Consider the following 21,549-nt stretch of genomic DNA (forward strand, 5'->3'; position numbering starts at 1 on the left):
ATGGATACTGAGGTGTAAACATACTGCGGGTTTGGGGTCTGTGACAGCAGTGACTAATAATCCGTCCTCATACTGCCAGCGTGCTATATCCAGGCGAAGACACTGAGGTAATACCTGCCACTATATATCACTATTATAAGACGGAGAAGTATTATTACTCTATAACACAGCAGCCGCATACAAACAGGACACCTATGTAACATATCTCTATGCTGACAGACAGATGTCCTGTGTACTTGCTTTTTAATGATATATATAATATGGACATTATGCACAATTGGGAATGTCACGTTTGGATAGCCAATGCAGTGTGTGCCTATATATATTGGGGCATCTACCTTGTCAGAGTTACAACACATGTATACATTTTTTCACAGTAAAATATACAGTTTGTTATAGAAAACAACTTTTATGATTTTTCAGAGACTCCATAGTTCCACAGTGTATTTAAAAAATATTGTTCAAAATGTAACATGATGTGGCTACAGATATCATGCCAAATGGCTAGTGAAAAAACTAGAGAGCCACAACTCCCCACCTGCTGGCCGACGTTTCAGGATGTCTGGGCGTCCTCTTTTCAAGGCTGAATACAGGTCATAACATACCGAAGCCTGTATGCAGCCCTACATGTCAATCACAGCTTAATAATTCCTTTGCAGTATGATTATGTACCCAAATGATAGCAGGTAACACTTGGTTACATTATCATACTACAAATTAATTATTAAAATAGATTGATTTGTAGCTTATTAACATATCCTAAGCAACTGCTTTATGAGACATTTTTCACTGCTAAACTACTTATCAGCATACTGGAGAACTCTGTATAGCAGGGATGGAGAACCTCATTCCCGGGGGCCGTATAAGGCCCCCGGAATCATTTGGTCTGGCCCTCTGAGCTGTTTTATGCTAGCCTCATCTGGCTAGCAGGGTGTCTAGAATGGCACCCTGCAGCCAGAATCTATGCAGCAGTGCCGCCTAGAGCAGCGGTTTTCAACCGGTGTGCCGCGGCACACTAGTGTGCCGTGGCCGGTTGTGAAGTGTGCCGCAGGGCTGTCAGAGCCACCGAGCACATTTTACTGTACTTCAGCATCCCGGGCCGCTGAGCTCCTCTGGGAGACTCAGGCGCGACCGGGTAGTGACCTGCAAAGATGCGGCGGCGTGACATCACAGGTCACGCATGCCATGTTGTCCACAGCCCTCCAGCCCGCTCTGCCAGCCAACGCCCTGCGCCAATCAGCCAGCCTGCGCTCTGTCCAGGCAGGCTCTGCAGCCTGCCTGGAAGCCCGCCCGCACGCGATCCTGCTGCAGTGTGAGTGACAAGGGGGGAAGAAATGTGGGTTTTGTGGGGACCAGACATTTTTTTCTTCTTCGTGGATACCAGCCATAGTTTATTTTTTCGTGGGAACCAGTCATGTAATTTTTTTTAGTGAGAACCAGCCATATGTTATCCAGCCATATATTTGCCTATTTACCAGCCATAGGTTTCTTTTTCTGTGGGGAGCAATTCTGTGGGGCGCAATGTGGTATGGTTGTTTTTTTTGTGGGGAGCAATGTGGTTTTTTTTTTCTGTTAGGCCAGCCAATGGGATTGTTTTATTCTTGTGGGGGCCAATGTAGTGTGTTTTTTATTCTTGTGGGGGCCAATGTAGTGTGTTTTGTTCCTGTGGGAACTAATGTAGTGTGTTTTTTCATAGTCCGCGCACACCACATCGCCGGATAGTGTGCCTTGGCAACTTTAAAATCTTGTGTAGTGTGCCGCGAGTTAAAAAAGGTTGAAAATCACTGTCCTAGAGCGTCCTTAGGATGCTTCAGATGGTCACACCGCTGTCCTTACAGCTCCCCGAAGCATGCTCAGGGCATTGCTGTAATCACCAGCAATTGTGGCCCCGCCCCTTGTGACATCACATGGAGGGGGCGTGGCCTGAATCGGGCCCGCAAATAATATTATATATATCAAAATGGCCCTCGGCAGAAAAAAGGTTCCCCACCCCTGCTGTATAGATTGTCTTATCTTTTGGACTTGTTGCTACAAGATTAATTCATTGCTTATTATGCAACATTGTTTCTTCATATGAGGGATTTCTAACAAAATACCTTTTCGTCTTTTAAAATTGTGTGTTTTTAGCATTTACAGACCCTCCAACATGACCCATTCCATTAGGTACAAAATGTTCTGCTCCTGGACTTCCCTCCTAATGTATGATTGCAGCCACCTGTGGTGAAACACCTGCCTCATCAGTTACCTAGTTCAACACAGATGGCTGCAATCATACATTAGGTGGGAAGTCCAGGAGCAGAGTGTTTTGTACCTAATGGAATGGGTCATGTTGGAGGGTAGGCATTTATGTATTTTTAGTAGAATAAGGGGCATGTTCAATTAGGTGTGAAAAGTCCCGCTGCCGAGGTTTTCGCCGTCATCGCTGGATTTCAATACGGAAAAGTATCGCGCTTATCCCCGTATTCAATTCAAACATGGCGAAAACGGGACCCGGCAAAATGCAAACAAGCGAAAAGTTCTGTCAGATTTGGGGAAATCAGCCTGACACCCCCCAAAAGATGCACTGACATGGGGGATCACTATGGATACCCCTGAATAGCCTGCTGAAGGTATTTGGGGAACTTAAATGGTCTCAATAGCTGCTATTTTGCGTCTTTGCATAAGTGGTGAAGAACAGCATTTAGCAGGGTTTTTTTTTTGAAAATAAGTAGTCCCAGCAAATTTGGGGTACCTGAAAATGGGTGCTAGCATATTTTAAAGTTGCTAAAGTGAAGTTTTAAAAGTAGTGAAAAATCCACCTGCTGCAAGCACCTGCAATCAAAAAAACACCTGGGGCATACCCCTTGGAGTCTAATTCACTAGTTTTTAATTTTGTCCCTCATCTTTGGACTTTTTCGCCCCCAAAACGAAAATACTTTTTTAGGGTGATCTAAAAAGTCTTTTTTTTATGCAGTTTACCTTTTGGGGACTGTCCCATGGCTGCAGGGGGGTTCCCACAACTTTGCACCCCAAAACTCCAATTCTGCACTTTTTTTCATAGGCGAATCTTTTCCGCTAGATACTATGCGCAAACTTTTTGCAACGGTGAAAAGTCTTTGGCATTGAATACGGGGAAAAGTTTTCGCCTGGCGAAATTACATCACCGGCGAAAACTTTTTGCCGGACAGCGCTTATCACGGCTAAATGAATACGGCCCCAAATATGTTATCTTTAATACACACCAGACTTCGTGTCTAATAGAGATAGGGCAGTGCAACTCTATTTTAGGTTTTCGTTATATGTTTTAGAGGTATTATAGGCGCCTCTAGTTTCTGCAGACCTGCTCTATAAAATAATTAATATAAGTGGTACGGTAAACATTGGCGCCATTAGACTTATTTGTTCTGTTTAATATATATATATGTTCGTTTTCTTGATAAAAGTAGTGAGACTAAAACAAATGAACACAGCTTGTCAATTGATTTGAGATCTGTGAGTGCCTCCGTATATACATTATATATCTATCTACACATGAGTATATGTACACACACTGTATATATCAGAAATGAAAATAGCAGCACTCATGGGTCTTGTAAATCAGGAATCAAACATCAGACTGTGGGGTCAATCCTATTAGGTGTGAAGGGTGCGATGTGCCGTTGCAACAGCGTTTAAACGCCGACAATGGCACCGCATCTCGCACCCTTCACTACCACACCCGAGCCTGGATTCGCATGATTTTGTTCGGAGCCCTATGGGGCTGCGAGCAATATTAGATGAATATGTGCTGCCATAAAGTGCGGCCACTGTCGCGATGACTTGCACCGGCGAGATCATCGCGGCTAATAGGATTGACCCCCTGTGTTGGTTCGTGTATATATATATATATATATATATATATATATATATATCAGTTATTTTATATAGCGCACACATATTTTGCAGCGCTTTACAGAGAAACCAGTATATTTTTTTATTGTGGGAGGAAACCATAATACCCAGAGCAAACCCACACAAACACAGGAAGAACATGCAAACTCCACAAAGTTAGAAACTTGGTGGTAATTGAACCCTAGATCTCAATGCTGTGAGACAGTAATGCTAAGTGTTACATAAACATGTTACACAGATGATGGAATATACAACCATAGAACCCTTGCAGGTATTTGTATTCTACAAATAAACAAATATATAACAAAGGAGTTTATGCATATAGATAAAATCCAAAATATATACATTTTGCTGAAGTTTCATGGACCATATTTTTAAGACAATGTTATTTCTGTTTAGTTGTTTATTAACATTCGGTTTGATAAAATAGTGCAGGTCTTCCTCACGGCCCAGAGAACTGATAACTGAATTAAACCTGCTGAAAGTTGACAGATTAGCCATTTAAAACTGGACTTGTTTCCTTGCAGTTAGTTCACTTATATTCTCAATGCCTCCAGTTGATAATATGCAAACATGTAGCAGCTCTTGGCCTGATTCAGAGTTGTATGCTAATAGCATCGCTGCTGCGTCAAAAGCCAATACTAAAATCTGCTAATGCCGCAGGAGGCATCTAAAGAAAAAAGACACCTTTTGTCAGCATTGCAGATCAGAGTGCTGCATCTGAAGACACAGCATTGGATCCAATGGTCACGACGGCCACAGTCATCGCCCATCTGAGTAAGTCTAAGCTTACTCAGAATAGGCTACAGAACTCCTCTGGCAGTGCCTGGAAATCTGTGTAGAAAGACGCAGACCCTGGCCTCAGCTCTCCTACAAAATGGAGGCGACGTGGCTCCCTCCCCATTGCCACCCATTCCCCACCCTCAAATGGCCGCAGCCTGTTAATCATGATGCAGCGTCAAGGGCACTGCAGACAGGGTCGCAGTGGCATCGCAGCGCATGTGCACTGTGGCCCCGGCGCATCGGCAGTTCCCAAAACATTGGTCAACCAGTGTGTGCATGAGCAGCATGACAAGTGCATAGCTGTCATTATAGACTAGGGTGGGCAATAAGCGGCCAGCTGGCTGTAATGGGATGATTATGAGTCGGACACTGCAGCGTCCGTGTGTACATCTTTTGCCTATATCACTTCTCCAACTATATGCAAATGCTGCTACATCCCCTTCACCTGGTGTACAGCCGTGTGTCTGACTGTGCAAGGACTGAGATGACCACTTGAGCGTCTTTAGATGTAGCAATCTTTTGCACCATTGAAACTTGCTCCAGCCTCTCGCTAGGTGCAGATTCACCGTCAGAGTATGTTTATGCGCCGGAGTTCACAAATGCTACTAAGGCTATCTCCGTGCGTCCGCTTAGCCACCTCCCTGTCACCTCCCATACACTACCCAGGAACACCTAATACATTTTTAAGACATTTATGAAACTAAGACATTGTGTCACAATCGCAACTACAACTCTGAGCGCACAGACTATGGACACATGCGCAATGTGACTTCGACACATGCGCAGTAGAAAATATTCGCTCAACTGCGTCCCTTGAAATACACCAGCAGTGCAGTGTGATTTGCAGTTGGGTCAAAGGGCCCGATTCAGAGCTGCTCGTAAGCAGCCGCTCGTTCGCTCCGAGCGATGTTCGCACATCTGCGCATGCGTATGGGTTTTAGTACGCATGCGCGAACAAGTCAGTGCGGTCGAAAATCGTGTGCTCGCAAAATAGCAAATGCCTGCTAATTTGAGTGACAGAGTGAGGCGTTTGTGGGTGGTAACAGAGGAAAGTGCTTGAAAACGGGGAGTAGAGATCCGAACGCAGGCGTGCCAAACGGTCAAAATGGGCGTTTAATGGGTGTGCATAATTAACAAAGCAGCGTCATCGACCACGTGAGTTGGGTGTCTTTTAGCCAGAACTGCTCGCATGATTGTGGTAGGAAAATGCTACCACAAGAATAGGGAGCAGTTCAGACGCCTTTCGATGTACTCGATTAATCTAATAAATAGCGGAGATGACGTATGATGCGAGCGGCCAGGGGGCGTTTTTTACAAAAAAACGTCCGCATGTTTTGTTCGCTCGTTCAGACATAGAGGCGTCAACAGACCGCAAAGAGCGAACGGTCAATTTAAATAGCCAGCCCCTTTTTCTGGACGAGCGAGCGCAAATAGTGTCCGGCTCTGAATCAGGCCCAAAGTCCTACCCTGCCCTGCTTTCTCCTACCTGTTCTATCAGCTATCACTACCGGCTTAAGCACAGTACAGTAGCTGCTTGGAAAAAAGGTAGCTACTTGTAAAATTGAAAACCTAGCAATGAGTTTACACTCTAGGTGTTCAATTAATTTAGGTGCAAGTTGGGTCCTGTGTGCTGTTTTCAAGTCAAAATTGCACAGTGACTTACATTTGCAAATCAATTCCAAACTGCATTGCATTTTCCCAGCAAATTCGCTTTTTGTGTGCACCCCCTGAGCATGTGAAAAGGAAGGGATCATCTTTATTGTAAGGTAAAATGACACGACACAGTATAGAACCTCTGGTACACCCATCCCAATGCATAATCATGTACAGCCGTGGCCAAAAGTTTTGAGAATGACACAAGTATTGGTTTTCACAAAGTTTGCTGCTTCAGTGTTTTTAGACCTTTTTGTCAGATGTTGTTACTATGGTATACTGAAGTAAAATTACAAGCATTTCATAAGTGTCAAAGGCTTTTATTGACAATTATATTAAGTTTATGCAAAGAGTAAATATTTGCAGTGTTGACCCTTCTTTTTCAAGACCTCTGCAATGCGCCCTGGCATGCTGTCAATCAACTTCTGGGCCACATACTGACTGATGGCCGCCCATTTTTGCCTAATCAATGCTTGGAGCTTGTCAGAATTTGTGGGTTTTTGTTTGTCCACCTGCCTCTTGGGGATTAACCACAAATTCTCAATGGGATTAAGGTCTGGGGCGTTTCCTGGCCATGGACCCACAATTTCAATGTTTTGTTCCCTGAGCCACTATGGCAAGGTGCTCCATCTTGTTGGAAAAGGCATTGTTCACCACCAAACTGTTCTTGGATGGTTGGGAGAAGTTGCTCTTGGAGGATGTTTTGGTACCATTATTTATTCATGGCTGTGTTCTTAGGCAAAATTGTGAGTGAGCCCACTTCCTTGGCAGAGAAGCTACCCCACACATGAATGGTCTCAGGATGCTTTGAAAAGTTGAGTGACCTTTCTACGAGTCCCACAAATCGCCATGTCTAATTGAATCTCGCATTTCACATACCGCAATGTATGTGAATTTTGTTATGCTAGTTTGCATTTGCAAATTCGCATTTAATTTAAGTTACTCTTAGGCCTTCTTCCCCCTAACCAGCCTCAACGTTAAATCAAAAGTACTCATGGCACTATTTGATGGAGGAGTTCCCTTTTGATGGTTAGATCCATTTTCTTTTGAGGAATGAAAAATGTCTTCCTAGAAGTGGTGGGTTACAACGTTATTAACTGTGTATTTGGGTTCTTTATTCTCCCTCTTTTTCTTCATCCTTGTGTTTCATTGTACTTTGTTTGCTGATAAGAAGATTTAAGCCAGTTGCCTATTTGATATTTCACTTTATGTTTATGTGTATTGAAAGTCTGTTTTTCTAATGCTACTGATTTCATGTATGTAGTGGAGTTGTTGACCTCCACATTTGCAGGCATCCATTTCATCTTATTACACCTATGTATGCAATGCCCAATGCCATACGGTTTGACACAATTCCTAACCATTACATAATTTCCTTGTGTCAATAAAATATTGTATTACAAAAAAAGTACTCTTATTTAGTAAATATACCTCCTTACTTGCAAGCAGTCTTGACATACAATTAATAGCATTCACATTTAATTAATAGACCTATAGCTTCCCCAAACAACCCCTACTATATTAATAGTATACACATTTTAATAAATAAACCTATTTCATCCCAGATATTAATTAGTGTCCATATTTAAGTGATAGCGATCCTTTTCTACAAACTACATGATTCATTTAATCGCTGTTTTACTCTACATTAAATGAATAGGCCTCACAATAATCCCAAAATTAAAATAGTCTCCACCATAAAATAAATACCAATAAATGAAAAGTGCCCACCTCCGCAATCTGTCGGGATTCAGACAGTCGGGATGCCGCTGTCGGTATTGTGACTGTCAGCATCCTGACTGTCGGGATGCTGACTACATTCCTCTTCTGGGTCTGGTGGTCAAGTGATGATGAGTTCCAGCTGTCATCCAGCGGATCTGATGGTGAGTAACGCTAAACCCTAACCCTTCCCTACTGCAGCCTAATCCTAACCCTCCTCTACTGCCTAACCCTAATGTCGGCATTCCGCAGAATATCGCCATTTCACATATCCACATTGGGAACATTGTTGAAATTCTGCAGACAGGGCCGCCATCAGGGGGGAACCGCCGGGCATCCAGTCCTGGGCCCGAGGGAGGGGAGAGAGAGGTGGGCCCGGGTAGCAGCGCCCTGCAGCATCAGCAAGTGATGGCAGAGAGGAAGATACAAGCAGGGCGGCCGGAAGCCTGCCTGAGATCGTGGAACGGCAGCCAATCAGACCGTAGCAGCCGCTCCTGATTTGCTGCCGCTCTGCGAGCTGTGATTGGCTCACAGCCCTGTGCAATAAGCAGCATTATTTGAAATTCCGTCAGGCTCTGCAAACGTCGGCATTCTATTCTATCACTTCTCTCCCTGCCGTCCTGACTGCCGCTGCAGCACTGCTGCCACACGGGGCCCCATCTCTCTCCATCTCTCTTCGCAAAGCAGCCAGTGCGGATTCTACCTGGCTGGCTGTGCCAACGCAGCCAGCTGAACATGGTTGCTGCTAGCTCCTACTTGGAGAAAGGACCTCAATGACAAACACACCACTAACCAGGTACTCCCTGACTTTGACATGCTATTCCCCTAGTTCAGCCAGCCTTTCCTGTCCACCCCCCTGTTCCAGCCAGCCTTCAATGCCCTATGCCTCCCCCCTTGTCCAGTCAGCCTTCTCTGCATTGCCCCCCTCCTGTTACAGTCTTCTCTGCCCTGTACCTCCCCCCCAGTCCAGCCAGCCTTCCCTGCCCAGTCCCCCCCAAGTCCAGCCAGCCTTCTCTATCCTTTGCCTCCCTCCTAGTTCAGCCAGCCTTTCCTGTCCCCCTTAGTCCCACCAGCATTCCCTGCCCTGTCCCCTTAGTCCAGCCAGCCTTCTCTACCCTGTGCCTCCCCCCTAGTTCAGCCAGCCTTTCCTGTCCCCCCTAGTCTTGCCAGCATTCCCTGCCCTGTCCCCCCCTAGTCAAGCCAGCCTTCCCTGTCCCACCCCCAGTCCTGCCACCCTACCCTGTTCCCTTTCCCTTGTCCTGCCAGCCCTTCCCTGCCCTGTGTCCTACACTTCTAGACATACCCTTCCTTCTGGCTTTGTATGTCGATCCTGCTTTTTCCGTGTATTCTTATTTCGGTCTGATATATATATATATATATATATATATATACACACACACACTGGTGGGCAAAATTGCGGACACATTTTGAAATTAGAATGTTTTTCAACTTTGAATGCTTATAAAAACTTTCACTTCACTTCATGCAGTGCAATGATTCATGTATCAAATGGAAGGAAATTTTATGCTGAATACAACACAATAAACAGAGGTCAAATGTTTGCATTACAAGGGAAGTTATGCTACTTTCAGTCAGACAAAGAAGCACAGATGCGTGAGATTCAAGAAGCGGATTGTAGTAACAGCTGCTACCAGCCAATCGGAATCGTTGTTCTGAGGACCAATCAGCTGTCGTTTATGAGCAGGTGCAAGGTCATGTTCTAAGGTGGGAAAGGTCAGTTTGGCTGTTTCATTTTGCAGAATAAAGTTGGTTATTGAAGTGCAATTATGGTTGGATGTTTGTGTGTATTGTTTAGTGCTATTGACGGTGTAAGAAATAAATACAACAATGTCGTCCAGGCAAAGTGGTGACTGGTCACCCAGGAAGAGATCCAGGATTGTGGCGTTACGTGAAAATGGTCTTTTGTATACAGCTATTGCAAGAGAAGTTGGTGGGAATGTGACAACATCAGGAGTATGAAAGTTTTGTTTATGCTATATGGAAACACAATCTATACAAAACAAAGAAGGAAATAGTCGGAAAAAGTGCACAACAGCTGTTGATGATAGGAGAATAAAACGAATTTGCGTCAGGGACATATGGATGTCATCTGCGGCTATTAGCAGTGAACTGAGGGCCTGATTCAGACCCGGTCGCAAGCGCTGAGAGATCGCAACCGGGTTGATGTTTGCCCACTGGGCATGCGCACGACGGAGCCGGCTCCGTCGTGTGCATGCGCGAGACCCGGCTAGCGACGGGTGCTCCGTCGCTCCGGGTTTCGCACCAAAGGGGGCGAGCTGTCGATGGTGATTGACAGCTCGCCCCGTTTGGTAGACGTGGCCGGTGGGTGGCTTCGCAAACGGAGGCGTTCCCAAGCGAACGCCTGCCATTTGTGGGCAGCCCCACTGACATCACTAGTGATGTCAGTGGGAAAGCTTCTGGCTCTATTAGAGCCAGAAGCTCTCTGGGGCTTGCGGCCACAAGACCCTACCACAAGGGTCTCGTCGCAAGCCCGATGGTCGCGATGGTCTTGACCATCGCGACCATCAACCTGGCCGCTCGCTATAGCTGTGGCTGGTCACCCACAGCTATGCGAGCGGCCAGGAGGCCGCTCCAAAAAAAAACAAAAAACGCCCTGATTCAGAGCGAGCGCTCTTTCAGAGCATCCGTCTCTGAATAAGGCCCTGAGTGCAACTGGTGTTTTTGTCAGTGCAAGAACGGTACGGAGAAGACTAACGGAGGTTGGCCTAAAAGGTAGGATTTTCCGAAAAAAGCCATTGCTAAATAAAAAGCAGCGTCTGAAACAAATACAGTGGGCAAAAGAACACATTGCATGGACAGAAGGTCAGTGGAAACAAGTGATATGGAGTGACGAAACTAAGATATGGATATTTGGTAGTGATGGGAGAAAATGTGTGAGACGTCGCATCGGGGAAGAGGTACATCCAGATTTTATTTAAGCGACAACAAAGAATCCTACCAGTATTATGATCTGGGCATGTATGACAGCAGATGCTGTAGGCCGCCTTTATGTCATAGATGGCACACTGAACAGCAGAAAGTACATTAACACCATCCTACAACTAAAACTTCTACCTTCTATCAGGGATCTTTTTCCAGTTAATGCCCCATTTTTTTTTACAGCAGGATTCAGTCCCCTGCCACACTGCACGGATATGCAAACAGTGGTTCACAGAGAATGACATGCAGGTGCTGGGATGGCCAGGAAACAGCCCAGACCTGAACCCCATAGAACATTTGTGGTTCCGTTTGAAAAAACTGGTACATCTGAGGCGTCCATCCAATAAAAGACAATTAATTGAGGCTATGATTGTCTTGTCGAAGCTGAATAATTGGCAAGTTCAGTTTAAAATTTAATCGCGGCGACGCCATCTTGCGAATGGCCGCAAGACGCCATCTTGAAAATGAGATCGCAAGACGCCATTTTGCGAATGGCCGCCTAAGCGCCATTTTAGATAAACTCACATTTTAGTACATGTGGCGATAATACTAATAGCACCATGCGTTTGCATCTTTCACCATTTCTCATACACACATTAATACACACAATTGCGCTGTTAACTAGTCGCATATTAGCGAATGCATAGGACTTTGTATGAAACCGCTGTTTTATTAGCTTTATGCGCACGCATCTGCCCCAAGTTAACTAGCGACCTTATATCAAACCCTGAATACCCACACATTACATATTCACACATAAGGTTCAATACGCTTTAAAGTGTATGATTTAAGTTGGTTCAGTTAGTTTAAATGCTGAGAAATAAAGATATTTGATAACTAAGGTATAATACATGCTAAACAAGTCGTGTTTGGAGTTGTACTGATGCGTACTCTTTTTACAGTATTCCGGTGTTATCGGTGGGGAGATCGCATCATGCATTCTCGAGTTATGGATCGCAGAGCCTACAAGCAACAAAATGTATATTTTAGGAACAACTGTTAGGATGTTGCAGGGGGTGTGAAGAGGAAGATCCCCAGCTGTTAGAGGCAGGGAGAGTCTATTTGAACTAGCCTGTTAAATGTGCTGTAACAGATGCTTCTCCCCTGGGAACCAATGACACCAGCAACAAACTTCCCTATTGTCCTGTTTATTCTGGGGGGGTATAAATATGTGTGCACAAACGCTGGTTCTCAGTCTTCGTGCTGAACGCTGTATGACTAGGGGTCTCTTGCTGATGCCTATCTCCGGGTCCGGAAGCGCCTGCGTATGTTAACTGTACTTGGGTCTGTATAATTTCCTTTTGCGCCTAAATTGTGTCTTGATCAATTGCGTGTAACTGTCTGAACTTTTACCTGAATAACACTTGTGCTTTGGAACCACAGATTCCACGTCTAAGTCTTTATTTATGGTATGACTGCGTACGCAAATTAGCGTCATCCTTTAGAGGTTTCTAGGAAGGGTTTTAGAAGGTACAGGCAGGGGTATATAGAGGTTCTGATCCAGTATCGTTAGTTGGGGGCTCGTAGTGAAGTCACTTACCTGCTCACACGGTACATACGGCCATCGATATTTCAGCAAGGGTGGAGTGGCCACATGCAGGGTTTGCCTGCAACCGCTTTGTGCTGAAAGATCGCTATCCGTCTCCGTGTGAATCAAGGAAGCTGACTAGAATCCAGGGACAAGAGAGGAAAAAGTTTGTTTTCCTCTGTTGATAGAACCTTACATTTAAAGGGGTGTCGCAGTACTGAGTACGCGGCTAAGTCGCAGGTTTGCGCTTAGCAAAGACGCACTTTTGCGTACGCAGTTAAAAAGCCATTTTACGGTTGTGTGGTAGTCGCATTATTGTGTATGCGACTGGTCGCACAATAGCGTATACATACTTCCGGTTGTGCTGTCACGTGTTTGAACAAAGCCATTGAGGTTTACATTTTTTCTTCTGTTACCAATATCTGGGTTAACGTGTATTTTTCTGCGCAGGAAAAAAGTGTGTAACAGTGAATATTTGTTCAACAAAGTTAAGGGTATCATATGATCCTTAAAGGCTAGGTGCAAGGGTTAGTCTAGCCGCTCGGTAAGCAGCTTTACCGTTCTATACACAGTAGCAGGTGTACATGTTGTCTTTGTTGTAGAGAGGTGCGTGAGAGTAGCCGACATATAAACTTTCATAGGTGTGGAAGTTGCCTTACTAAATCTTATCCAGGTGTGTGGGCGCCGCCGACTTAAATCGTCCACAGGTAAGTGAAAATGTCTTGATTGTCTTTCATCTTTATTGAAAAGCGTAGGAGTTGTCTCAGAATGCGAGCTACACAAACAGTAGAGATGTTAGGCAATGATGTGCTGCTAATGGAGGCGTCGATCGGATTGGCCCGTCATATCATGCATACCAAGTATGGTACTTATGCAATAAGGTATTGTGATTTATGGTTTAATATTACGAGGAAGAGTGTTAGACCGTTTCCCAGAATTGGTAGTTTCGATAAAAATGTGTTAGACAATGTCCGGGATCACATCAGTTTGATGCGCAACCGAGAGAAAAAGGTTAAATATTTTGAATGTTTAAAACTGTGGCAGCATGAGGGGGATGCGTGGCTTAATAATGTGAAAGCGACGCAAACTAGCGTCGCGAGCGCATTGCCAGAAAATGCATCCACAACACTGAATTGCAATATGGACGAGCCGCAAATTGGCTCGCATGTGCGGCAAGGTAGCGTTGTGGAGAGTATTGCCAGCAGTTCACGCTCACCTCCCCCACCTTATGTGGACGGAGGTGCAAGTACAGTTACCAAAAATACCCATAAAAATGTAACAAGCAACTTGTACCCTCTCTTAAGCAACTATAAAGAAAATGTTCATGATGCGGATGATGAGCCTATTGTAATGTCTGCCATTTCCCATGCTGTGCAGATGATAGATGCTGCATCACCACAATCACGAGTGGTGCCGCCATCTCCATCGGTAACAGCAAGGGAAGTGTTAGTGTCCTCTGCACCCGTAGAGGAAGTTGTTCATACCATATGCAGCAGCAGCAGACTAAACCCCCAGCCAGGTAACCAGGTCAAAGGTAGCAGCGCTGCTGGTCTGCATCCCATTCGGACAATAACTGTTCCAAATGGAAATGCAGACGCAAACGGTATAGTGCCCACGAGGGAAGTAGTAATGCATTGTCCTTGGACAAGAGCAGAACTAAAATCCATCATAAATGATTTCCCCGATCCCAAAAAGGAATTCGCCAAATGTCAAAGATTTTTGAGAAATTTGGGTAGTTCACATGAGCCCACTAATAAAGATTGGCGTGTGGTGTTAAGGGCCTGTCTGCCACGCAATACCGACGTGACAAAATTTATCATGGATTGTGTATTGGATGGTGACGTTCCCTTAACAGACCAAGTAAACCAAGGTAACATTTCCCGCATTGTAACTCAATTGGGTATATATATTCCAGTAGTAGTTAACTGGAACAAAATTTTCACCATTAAACAGAAAGAGAGTGAGACTGCAGAAGATTACTGCGATCGGGCTCTGCAGGCTATCACCCAGTATACTGGGATAGAAGATATTAAAGATAGCACTCACCACAGAGGAATGATAGAGACGGTACTTGTGGACGGTCTGAAAGAGAGTTTAAAAACTTGGGTTCAGACCTCACAGCCTGGCTGGCGGGGACTTACAATAGATACCCTCATAGAAACTGCCATTGAACATGATAAAAACATCTCCAAAAAGAGAGAAGCCCAGAGCAAAAAACTAATGGCTGTCAGTATACAAGCTCTGGAGGGAATGATGGTAACATCACAGCCAACAGACAGACCTAGATATCCCCATAAGGGATATGCACAGAGGCCAGCAAATGTTCAGCAGGCAACAGCTCCAATTGTAGCCGTAAATGCTTTATTGGAGAATGGTAGCCAACGCTAGGGGTCAGGTCATACCTGTAGTCTACAGATGGTCAGGTTAACGGGAAGTACTAAGGAAGAACCGGTCATGATGGTTGATGAAGCTGGTACTGAATATCCTTTTCTTGTAGACACAGGGGTGACCAGGTCAGTGATAAAATCTCCTGTTAATTTGCAGGTGATCAACGAGACAGTACCAACAATGGGTGTAACAGGTAAAGTGGAACTTTATCCTTTAGCAAAGTCCACAGAGGTTACTATTGGGCCATTGCATACCAGGCATTCTTTTCTCCTGGCTGCTGCGGCTCCTACTAACCTACTGGGCAGAGACTTGTTATGTAAGATGGGATGTGTTATATATTGCACCCCTGATGGTGTATTTTTAGATATCCCAGAGAGAATGGTATACGAGGTGCGGGATATGTTAGACACTCCTCAAAGGATAATGTATCGCTCTACAGTTTTAAATGAAACTCCATCACAGGTAGATGAAATGTTGTCCCTAATTCCAGATTCCCTTTGGACTAAAGATGGACAGGACACTGGATTAATGGCAAACGTAAGCCCAGTAATGGTAAATTTAAAGAACGGAAGGCAAGCTTCAAAAATTCCCCAGTACCCACTAAAACAGGAGGTAGAATTAGGGGTTTTTCCAATAATTGAGCGATTATTACAACAGGGAATTTTAGTTCGTACAGCTAGTGTAGCCAACAGTCCCATCTTCCCGGTAAAGAAGAGTGGTGGGAGGGGTTATAGGCTGGTACAAGACCTTAGAGGTGTTAATAAGGTAGTAGAGAGCCAATTCCCCGTAGTGCCAAATCCAGCTGTCATTTTGATGCAAATCCCACCAAATGCAACCCATTTCACTGTCATTGACCTCTGTTCAGCTTTCTTCTCTGTGCCTCTCCATCCTGACTGTCAGTATCTATTCGACTTCACATACAGAGGTTTACAATATACATGGACACGATTACCCCAGGGTTTCATAGACAGCCCTAGTATCTTCTCCCAGGCATTGCACGACTGTTTACAATCTTTTCAACCTGCCAATGGATCTGTTCTAATTCAATATGTGGATGATTTATTGCTATGTTCTGACTCGTTTATGTCATGTTTGAATGATACTAACCTTTTGTTACTTCATCTCTCACAAACAGGATACAAGGTGGCTAAGGACAAACTACAACCGTGCCAATCCAGAGTAAAATATTTGGGACACTGCCTAACCCAGGGGTTACGACACCTTACAACAGATAGAATCCAAGCCATTCAAAACATGACACTGCCGCAGAATCAACAGCAAATTCGTACCTTCTTGGGAATGTGTGGATACTGTAGAATGGGGATACCAGGTTTTTCTGTTTTGGCCTTACCTTTACAGGAATTAGTCTCTTCCTCAAAGCCCGATCGTGTCATACACACAGAGGAATCAGAACAGGCTTTCCTTAATCTTAAGGATAGTCTGACAAGAGCTCCTGCATTGGGAATACCTGATTATGAAAAACCTTTTGATTTGTATTGTACGGAAGCCGATGGTTGTGCTGCAGGTGTCCTTACACAAAAACATGGTGATGCCAGTAGGCCCGTAGCATACTACAGTGCCCAATTGGACACGGTAGCAAGATCACTCCCCACCTGTTTGAGAAGTGTAGCGGATACCGCTTTATTGGTGAGTAAAAGTGAGGACGTAGTATTGGGCCATGATATGATTGTCTACACTCCCCATGCTGTATCTGCTCTGTTGTACTCAGCTCAAACCAGACACTCCTCGGCTAGGTTCACCAAATGGGAACTAGCTCTAATCGCTCCTGCAAATATTACTGTTAAACGTTGCAGTACGCTGAATCCAGCAACATATCTACCATATGTACAACATGATGTACAAAGGGTGGAAGGAGAGGAGTTGCTGGCGGGAGGTGAGTTCGGCAAACATAATGATACGCACGATTGTATGACATATCTGAATCAGACCTTTACTGCTAGACCTGACATACATGACACACCGTTAGAGAATGTGGATGTATCTTTTTATACGGATGGGAGTTGTCATAGACAAACAGACACAGGTGAATTATGTACAGGTTATGCTGTTGTAAATGACACAGACATCATAGAAGCTAAACCTCTCGGTCCTCCTCACTCAGCCCAGGTGGCAGAGTTAGTAGCACTGACTAGAGCATGTGAACTGGCAGCAGGCAAATCTGCTAACATTTACACTGACTCGAGGTACATGTTCGGGGTGATGCACGATTTTGGGGCTCTATGGCGTCTGAGAAATTTTATGACAGCAGCAGGCACACCAGTTGCACATTCCTGACACATAAAACATCTTTTAGAAGCAATCCAACTGCCCAAAGCAGTGGCAGTAATTAAATGCAAAGCCCACACATGCGAGGAGGACCCGGTGTCACTGGGCAACAACAGAGCTGATGAAGCTGCAAAATGGGCAGCAGGGTTAAAAATGTTTCCTCCAACTGAAACAATTATGTCATTTCAAACTATTGATATGCTGAAATTAATTGAGATGCAAAATTTGTGTTCAATTCAGGAAAAATCCATTTGGAAGTCCAAGGTATGTGGGCAAGAGTCCTCTGGGCTCTGGAGGGACGGACATGGTAAGCCAGTAGCCCCCAAGGTATATTACCCCAGCCTGGCTGAGGCAGCACACGGTCTGACTCATCTGGGTAAACAGGGTATGTGCAAGTTGGTGAGGGCATACTGGTGCACACCAGGTTTTTCTTCACAAGCAGAGAAGATAGCAATGGTCTGAGCTGCTTGAGAAAGAACATAGGGAAAGTGATCCCTACCGAACCGTCCCACATTCCACCGACTGATGGACCTTTCCAGGTGATACAAATTGATTTAATCCAATTACCACCCTGCAGGAACCTTAAGTATGTATTAGTGTGCACAGACGTATTTTCTAACTGGGTTGAGGCTTACCCAGCGGCCACTAATACTGCTGCGTTTACTGCCAAGAAAATAGTTCAGGAATTTGTATGCAGGTACGGTATCCCTAAAATCATCGAGAGTGATAGGGGTACCCATTTCACAGGTGATGTTTTTCAAAATATGTGTAAGCTGATGGGTATTAATAGCCGATTTCACACCCCTTACCGACCGCAAGCCAGTGCCAAGGTAGAGAGAATGAACGGGACTATTAAAAATAAGCTAAGTAAAATCATAGCAGAGACTGGACTAGGATGGCCAGAAGCGTTACCTTTGGTACTACATAGCATAAGGACCACTCCTAGACCTCCTCTGAATCTGTCCCCATTTGAAATATTGTTCGGTAGACAACCTCATTTGATTATAAGTCCACAGGAAGATCTAAAGGGTAACAACGAGGTAACTGTGAAGTATCTTATATCAATGAGTAAGCAGTTAAAGCAACAGCAGCAGAAACTGAAATTGTTGTCTAATGATATGCCTGAAACGAACTGTCATGATGTTGAACCAGGAGAATATGTAATGATCAGAAATTTCTTGCATTCAGGTTGTTTGACTGATCGGTGGGAAGGTCCGTACCAGGTGCAGCTGACGAGTACTAAATCTTTGAAGGTGGCCGAGAGAGATACCTGGGTCCATTCCACTCACTGCAAAAGGTCAATCAACCGGTGGAGAAACAAGTCGGAGACAAAGCTGATAGCGTGGATCTGTCGCTCGCGAGCTTGTTCCGGGAGCATTGAAAAGGTCGTAGTAAGATACCTGAACTGAGAGAAATTTGCAGGTCTTGTTGTGACAATGGACAGGCCTGCTGTGTTCATTTTCATATTCTCTTTTAGAGTGTTCACCATCCTGGTCAGTCCGGGGATATCCAGTGTCTGTGATGGGGGACCGATTGAGGAAACGGGAGCTGATGGCAGTGCTGATGGAGTGGAATTAGGAGGAGTGCAATGCCAATCAGGGGAGTGTCTTTCCAATCTTAGTACTGTTATTGTTAAAAGAGCTGTCATTCTGGATACTCAGGGAAGGTGTGGAGGGTTATCGTCTTAAGATTCCTGTATTTGTGAGCTTTGTGGGTCCCTAGTTGATGAGAACTGTATCCAACGGTGCCAACCTAAATATAATCCGTACTGGGGTGGGTATCCTCTAGAGGATTATCATAGCATGGTAGGCAAAGTGTTAAATCAAACTGATTTCTGGGTGTGTTCACATGTGCCCCAGGGACAGCATAACGCAGGGTTGGTGCCATTTCCGCTGAATATCACGGAAATTTTAGAATTACAAAAAGGGAAAACATTGGATGGAAAATTCCTCTCATCCAAACCACCTCATTTCAAACTCTATCAATTCCAAGTAGATAGATCACTTTTGTGTTTAAACATAACCAACCCCAATAAACCCTGGAGTTTGGAAGTGACGGGGAATAATCAGATGATGACCTTCTCACAAAGAGCTGATTATGAGTCCATAAACCATGACCTATTGCGCTCCATTAAGTCTGGTGGGAAACATTTTAGGTATCGGTATACATTGAGTTCCACCAAAGAAATTATTGGTAAGATGCCAAATGGTTATTGTGCTAAAATAATACAGCCAGAAACTTGCATGTACCAGATGGAAGAACCAGAAATAGGATTGTTTGCAAGGGAAATGTGCTTAATGATAATGATGCATACCATTCCTTATGTTCTCCCTGATAATGTATATTTCATCTGTGGAAGAAAAGCGTATAAATGGCTCTCCCCGAGTTCCGAAGGTTTGTGTTACCTGGGAAGAGTAGTCCCAGAAGTTATGACCCTCACACATGTTGAAATGCTGGGTATACATAAAAACACACCGTCACCATATCTTCGCACACAATATGAACACAGAGGCAAAAGAAATATGGTACCTGGTGATATACATAAAGCCACTCAGTTAATCAGTGAGACAACTGGCTTTCAAGTTCTGGTCGCATTGGACCCCACCAGGATCGCTCGGGGTACATTCAATTTTAGATATATCCAGGAACTTGCTAAATTAATAGATAATATCACCGAGATGTACGATGACACATTCAGGTATACAGGGAGAGAATTGCAAGCGTACAAGAAAGTACTGGTGCAACACAGGCTAGTGTTGAATTATTTAACTGCTGTTACTGGAGGGTATTGCGTAACATTGGCCACCCAATTTGGAGTAAAATGTTGCACCTTTGTCACCAATGATACCAGTGACCCTAAGGAGGTGATAGACCGGAAGATGGATGAAATTCTGTAGCTAAAGTGGGAATTTCGCAAGAACCATAATGCTTCAGTGGCTGAAGTAGGAGAAAAGATAGAAGGATGGGTGTCATGGCTGAACCCAGTGAAATGGTTCTCAGGTCTAGGGGAATGGGTCCAGGAAGTGATCGCCAGCATAGGCAAATTCTTAATCCTTATACTGTTTGTCATCATAATAATTGGCATATGCGTCTGGTGTGTTCCTATTGTGTTGAAGTATGGAAAATGTAAAAACAGAGTGAAACGAAAGAATGAAACTATGGTGGTCAGTAATGACAATATGTATACCGAGGTAAATATAGAACTGCATTACAACCCTGAACTAGGAAATACAATCGTTTGATGTATTATATTTAGACATGCATAGAATGTATTATTGAAATGTTATTCATAGAACACCTCAGATAATGTAAAGTCTCAATTCCCCTTCAAGACTGCTATTATAAGACTGGTGCATTCCCACACCTTTCACATGGATCTTCCAAGATCCGCGGTGTGCGTATAATAGTAGTTTTATGTCCCCACCCAGAGACACATTATTGATGGATAAAGAACCACCTTGTGCCATCCCATAATAACACCAAATAATATGTAAATATAAGCCTAAATTAAATTCTAATAGCAGATTGTGATAGCATGTTGTTTGCTATCAAAGGGTGAACTGTAGAAGCTGAATAATTGGCTGAGACAAGTTCAGTTTAAAATTTAATCGCGGCAACGCCATCTTGCGAATGCCCGCAAGACGCCATCTTGAAAATGAGATCGCAAGACGCCATTTTGCGAATGGCCGCCTAAGCGCCATTTTAGATAAACTCACATTTTAGTACATGTGGCGATAATACTAATAGCACCATGCGTTTGCATCTTTCACCATTTCTCATACACACATTAATAAACACAATTGCGCTGTTAACTAGTCGCATATTAGCGAATGCATAGGACTTTGTATGAAACCGCTGTTTTATTAGCTTTATGCGCACGCATCTGCCCCAAGTTAACTAGCGACCTTATATCAAACCCTGAATACCCACACATTACATATTCACACATAAGGTTCAATATGCTTTAAAGTGTATGATTTAAGTTGGTTCAGTTAGTTTAAATGCTGAGAAATAAAGATATTTGATAACTAAGGTATTATTCATGCTAAACAAGTCGTGTTTGGAGTTGTACTGATGCGTACTCTTTTTACAGTATTCCAGTGTTATCGGTGGGGAGATCGCACCATGCATTCTCGAGTTATGGATCGCAGAGCCTACAAGCAACAAAATGTATATTTTAGGAACAACTGTTAGGATGTTGCAGGGGGCGTGAAGAGGAAGATCCCCAGCTGTTAGAGGCAGGGAGAGTCTATTTGAACTAGCCTGTTAAATGTGCTGTAACAGATGCTTCTACCCTGGGAACCAATGACACCAGCAACAAACTTCCCTATTGTCCTGTTTATTCTGGGGGGGTATAAATA

At 44.2% G+C, this 21,549-nt stretch overlaps 1 protein-coding gene across 1 annotated transcript in view; it reads left to right on the top strand.

Annotated features, from left to right (window-relative positions):
- The first annotated feature begins 33 nt into the window (after positions 1-33).
- NEK11 (NIMA related kinase 11) overlaps positions 34-21,549 on the top strand; it is a 426,840-nt gene continuing 405,324 nt past the window's right edge. The window contains exon 1 of the mRNA XM_088463785.1: positions 34-107. The gene's annotated coding sequence lies outside the window, so the exon portion shown is untranslated. The remainder of the gene's footprint in view (positions 108-21,549) is intronic.

The sequence above is a fragment of the Taudactylus pleione genome, unplaced genomic scaffold, assembly GCF_031769625.1.
Source record: "Taudactylus pleione unplaced genomic scaffold, aTauple2 ptg000053l, whole genome shotgun sequence".
Lineage (NCBI taxonomy): Eukaryota > Metazoa > Chordata > Amphibia > Anura > Myobatrachidae > Taudactylus > Taudactylus pleione.